Source organism: Cavia porcellus, unplaced genomic scaffold, assembly GCF_034190915.1.
Source record: "Cavia porcellus strain 051 isolate PalLab524CR breed Dunkin Hartley unplaced genomic scaffold, mCavPor4.1 scaffold_9, whole genome shotgun sequence".
NCBI lineage: Eukaryota > Metazoa > Chordata > Mammalia > Rodentia > Caviidae > Cavia > Cavia porcellus.
Genome location: NW_026947492.1, coordinates 18,552,802 through 18,558,801, shown reverse-complemented (window position 1 = coordinate 18,558,801; position 6,000 = coordinate 18,552,802).

Genomic DNA, 6,000 nt, shown 5'->3' with positions numbered 1-6,000 from the left:
CAGGGATGGTTCAACATACACAAATCAATAAATGTAATCCACCATATCAATGAAGCCAAAAGTAAGAATCACATGATCCTTTCCATAGATGAAAAAGCTTTTGATAAGGTCCAACATTCATTCATGATAAGAACTTTACAGAAAATTAGAATAGATGGTCTTTACATCAATATAATAAAGGCCATCTACAACAAAACAACAGCCAGTATCATACTAAATGGCCAAAAACTGAAGGCCTTTACTTTAAAATCAGCCACAAGACAAGGATGTCCTTTATCACCACTCCTATTTAATATAGTACTGGAACTACTAGCCAGAGCAATTAGACAAGAGAGAGAAATAAAAGGGTTAAAGATAGGAAAAGAAGTTAAATTATCATTGTTTGCAGATGACATGATACACTACATAGTAGACCCCCTAAACTCCATTGAAAGACTCTTAGATATAATAAATAAATTCAGTAATGTAGCAGGATACAAAATCAATACTCAGAAATCAATAGCATTCCTATACACTAACAACAAAATCACAGAGATAGAAATAAGAGTGGACACATTCTTCACACTAGCAACCAAAAAAATGAAATATTTAGGAATTACTCTTACGAAAGAAGTGAAAGACCTATACAGGGAAAATTATAATACACTGAAAAAAGAAATTGAAGATGATCTCAGAAAATGGAAAGACATGCCTTGCTCATGGATAGGAAGAATAAATATTGTGAAAATGGCCATTCTCCCAAAACTTTTATACAGATTCAATGCAATCCCAATAAAAAATACCATCAACATACCTCATAGATCTAGAGAAATCATTCTTAAAATTCATCTGGAGCGATAAGAGATCTAGAATAGCAAAGACAGTTCTAAGCAACAAAGGCAAGGCAAGAGCCATCATAATCCCTGATTTGAAGTTATACTACAAAGCAACCATAGTACAGTCAACATGGTACTGGAATCAAAACAGAGCTGAAGATCAATGGAATTGATTAGAACATATAACCACAAATACTAACACACTCAACCACCTTATCTTTGGTAAAGGAGCCAAACAGATTCACTGGAAGAATGACAGTCTCTTTATTAAATGGTGTTGGAAAAACTGGCTCTCCATTTGCCGAAAACTAAAACTAGACCCACGCCTATCACCATGTACTAAATTAAAATCTAAATGGATCAAAGATCTGAATATTAAAATAGAAACACTAAATCTTTTGGAAGACAAATTGGGTAGAAACCTTGAGGCGTAGTTAGAGAATTCATGAACAGGACTCAAACCACAAGGGAAATACTTCCCAGAATCAATAACTGGGACCACCTCCTATTAAAAAGTTTCTGCATGTCAAGAAAAATCCCCAGCATAGTGAAAAGAAAACCCACAAACTGGGAAAAGATCTTAGTGAACTCCCCCTCAGACAAGGGACTTTTGTCTACAACATATAAAGAATTAAAAAAAACTAAGACACCCAAAATTCAAAGATCCAATCGAAAAATGGGCATCTGAGATGAATACACACTTCTCAGATGAAGAAATACAAATGGCAAATAAATACATGAAAAATGTTCAACATCATTAGTCTTTAAAGAAATGCAAATTAAAACCACACTGAGATTCCATCTCACTCCTGAAAGAATGGCCAGGATCAAGAAAACCAACCACAACAAATGATGAAGAGGCTGTGGGGAAAAAGGAACTCTCCTGCACTGTTGGCAGGAGTGTAGACTGGTAGGACCATTGTGGAGGTCAGTCTGGAGATTTCTGAAAAAGCTGGGACTGGAAGCCCCATTTTACACAGCTATTCCATTTCTAGGCATATTCCCACAAGAACTGAAAGCATCATACCACAGGCATATATGTGCACCTATGTTTATAGCAGCACAGTTTATAATCGCCAGATCTTGGAAACAACCCTAGTGTCCATCAACTGAGGAATGGATAAAAAAGTTGTGGTATTTTTATACAATGGAGTACTATTCAGCTACAAAGAAGGATCACACTGAGATATTTATAAATAAATGGGCGCAGCTTGAGACCATACTCATAAGTGAAATAAATCAAACTCTCGTGTGAATAGCAATACTTTCCCTAGTGTAAGAAATGACTCAAATATATAAACATATGTGGTAATCATGATTCCACATTATGTGGCCTTGAAGCCTTATAAAGTTTTCACTCATTAATTGGATTGGCTTTTTTCTGGGCTGCTTGATATTATTGCCTGTGATGAAATGAACAGCTATTTTGAAGAAAACAGGACATCATAATAGCTAGTGCTGATTTAATATCATCTTGTTTTGAGGCCCCACCAAACTGTGGCTCTTCTGATCCATTGGTTTTATCATGTTGTACCTTACTGGATTTTATTATATGTGATAGTATAAACAAAAATTTTTATAGGCAAAGAGATAATATAGAAACCATTGTTCATTTTCTGTTAGTTGGTTCTAAATACCCTGTAATACTTTCATCCTCTTGAATAGTTTCACACTGTCTTGATATGTTTGAAGCTGTAGTATACGAATTTGTATTCAAATACTTGAAGGAAAAAGACACTATGGTAATTACTATTAAGTTGAGTTATTTGTTGGTGAAGCACTAGCTTGCTGAAATTGTCATGCTTTAACCTGTATTGTTATGTTGTTATGTCCTCTTTTATCTCAATCTCGCCTTGTTCATTAAAAATTATTTATTTTTGTATTTTTATTTTTTTTAATTAAGGAGAAAAAATAAAAAAATTTGCAGGATATACTATCATAATTTTTTGATTTCCTATTAACTTGATTTGAAGTCCTGTATTACTCCCACTATCTTGTTTTGACAGATTAGACTCTGTGCCCTTCTGTTTGGTAGTATCAAGTTTGAGGGTATATGCAACTACTTTAAAGGCAATAAGATTCACTATGATGCCCATTCTGGTTTGACTATTATCTTGTTTTGAAGTCTTGTAATGTTTACAATGTTTAGGTTTTATTAGTCTTGTTCTGTACTGTTTTGTTCAACTTTATTATACCTAATGGTATAGACAATTCTTTTTAAGGAAGCAAGAGGCATTATGGTAAACATTGTTGATAACCTTGTACTCTGTTTTTGCATCATGTGCTATGTCTATCCTTGGTTTTGACTGACAGCTTTGTTTTATCATATTTCGTTTTATTCTCTTCCAAAAATGTAATAAGAAATATGGGAGTAATAAACCCAAAATGTGTAAATTTTGTTGTAAAAAAGAGAGGGAAAAAAAGTGCCCTAAAGGATACAACTGCATGTGTGTTTAGGTGTGTTAGGGTAGATGACCATATTACTGAGTTTTTATTGGCTCATTGAACACAACTGTTTGCAGTCTCACTGTTTGAATGTCCACTTTGTATGCTTTGATCCTGTGATTTGCGCAATGATTTCTAAGATGACAATGTGTAAACTATTAACCGGTGATTTCTTACTTTTTTTTTGTAGTTCTGTATTACTTGTACCCTTACGGTGTTTTGTTTTGTTTTTTCTTTTTTTCCTTTTAAAACAAATTAAAAAAAAACAAAAATGGGCATCTGAGATGAACACACAGTTTTCAGATGAAGATACACAAATGACAAATAAATACATGAAGAAATGTTCACCATCACTGGTCATTTGAGCAATGCAAATTAAAACAGCACTGATAATTCATCTCGCTCCGAAAAGAGTGGCTGCCATGAAGAAATCAACAGATAACAAATTTTGGCGAGGCTGTGGGGAAAAGAAACACTGCTCCACTGTTGTGAGTTGTAGACTGGTGCAACCACTGTGGAAAGCAGTATGGGGAATTCTTAGAAGACCAGGATTGGAAATTCCATTCAACCCAGCTATTCCCTTCCTGGATATTTTCCCAGAAAAACTGAAAAGGTCATAACACAGTGATATATGTGCACCCATGTTCATATCAGCATAATTTGCAATACCAAAATCTTGGATACAACCAAGATATCTTTCAAATTCAGAGTGGATGAAAAAGGTGGTATTTTTATACAATGGAGTATTATTCAGCTATAAAAAGGATGATCTTGAGGCCTTCGTAGGCAAATGGAGAGAACTTGAGGCTATCTTCATTAATGAAATAAATGAGTCATATTTATAAATATCACATTGTGTCTTTAGTGTAAAAAGTAATAAGAAATGTAGGAGTAATAAAATCCAAAATCTGTAATTGCTATTGTAAAAAAGAGAAGAAAAGAAAGTGCTCTAAAGGATATAACTGCATGTATGTTTGTGTAAGATAGGTGACCATATTACTAAGTTTTTCTTGGATTGCTGAACAGAACTGTTTGCAGTCTCACTGTTTGAATGTCCACCTTGTATGCTTTAATTTTGTAACTTGAACAACTATTTGTAAGAGGGCAATATGTAATTATCAGCTAGTGATTTCTTATTGTTTATTTGTTTTGAAATTATGTATTATTTCTATCCTTCTTCTGTTTGGTTTATTTTCTTTAAATGAAAAAAAAAACTAAGCTGCTTTTTAAAATTCCAGAGAAATAAACTGTCTTTCCTAATAAACAGATGCTGGATCCTGCTTGATAACTAACTAGATTCTCCAAATTATTTCTTGCTTTGAAATTTCTATATCCCATATGATTACCATCAAGCACAGATATCTCCAATTTGTTTGAAATACCTGAAGTAGCTTTTCAAAATCTTTAAGTTTTGATTTTCTTAGTCATAAAACAATGTATAACCACATAGCATGTTAATAACCCTGCCCATAGCAGACAAAATCCACTAGAACGAGATTAGAGGGCTCCACATGACCTCGATCTCAGTGTCCCCGTGTCACACACTATCTTTAATGCACTTCTCTTGTCATTTGATCACGAGCTTAAGAAAAGTTTTCATCTTCTACTCGCTAAATAAATTTGGTATTCAAAATTTATTCAGAAGTCATATTAAGCCACTTTGAATAGAATCAGACTTTCATATTCTCTCATACTTTGAAAATAAAATATATAAGGGGCATGATAAAAGTAGAAAACAGTGCATAAAAAAACACAAAGCAGACTGGACTTAATGACCTGGATTAGAGTCCCAGTCATGGCACCAGACAGTTGTGTGCCTATAAGTAACACATATAATATTTCAGTCTCCAGCATCCATCCAAGGAGGAGGCTAGATTAAAGATTGGTGAGGCCCAGTCAAGATGACATGTTCTATCTGTAGAAAATTTGCATAAAATAAATAAATGGTGGAGTAGTTGAGCTGGAACAAAGGTCAGGGAAAATAGATCTGCACTAAACATAAAGATTATGAGCTTTTCTTTATATACAAAAGACTACCAAAAAGCCACCCTGGAATTTGACTCCATCATTAAAACTGTATGAGGTGAGTGGAGAGTGGGGCAGCAAGGGTGATGTGTCACTCACCTGATGCTACAGCACCACTTCTGTGGCCCTGAGCTGGGGCTTGTGCTTGAAGACTTTGTCATACATGTGACACCTGAAGGTGTTCCTTAAGCCCCAGACTCAGATGAGTAGCCTGCAGAACAAGTCACCACAATGATCCTTGCAGCCTGAGTGGACTTCCAGGGACTCCTTCAGATGGGCCTGCTATTGTCCTTCTGCAGGACAGGCAGGTGATCAGCTCCGAGGATGACTGTACAGTGGGTGCCCCAGCTCCATGGCACTGTTGTCTGTGATCCAGCCTGGGATCTGTCCATCTTTAATGCCATCGTTATGTAAGTTTGAGAGGCCTGGGACCCCAGATCTTTGGAATCTGGAACTCTGGGTCCTAGGGCTCTACTTCCTGATGGTAGAAATTTAATTATGCAAGCTATTTGCTCCCCAGATCTTTCAAAATTGTCTCCCAAACCATGAGTGTGATTGTAGGTGACAGAGGTGGGGGTGTACCCCGCACTGTGTTCAGAAGGGCTGTCATCCTGATCTCTGATTTCTTGTACATCATCATCCTTGGCATCTGTGGAATTTCTGATGGGGTGATTTATTTTGGGATAATTCTTACTTTTGGACTGACTCTTATTTT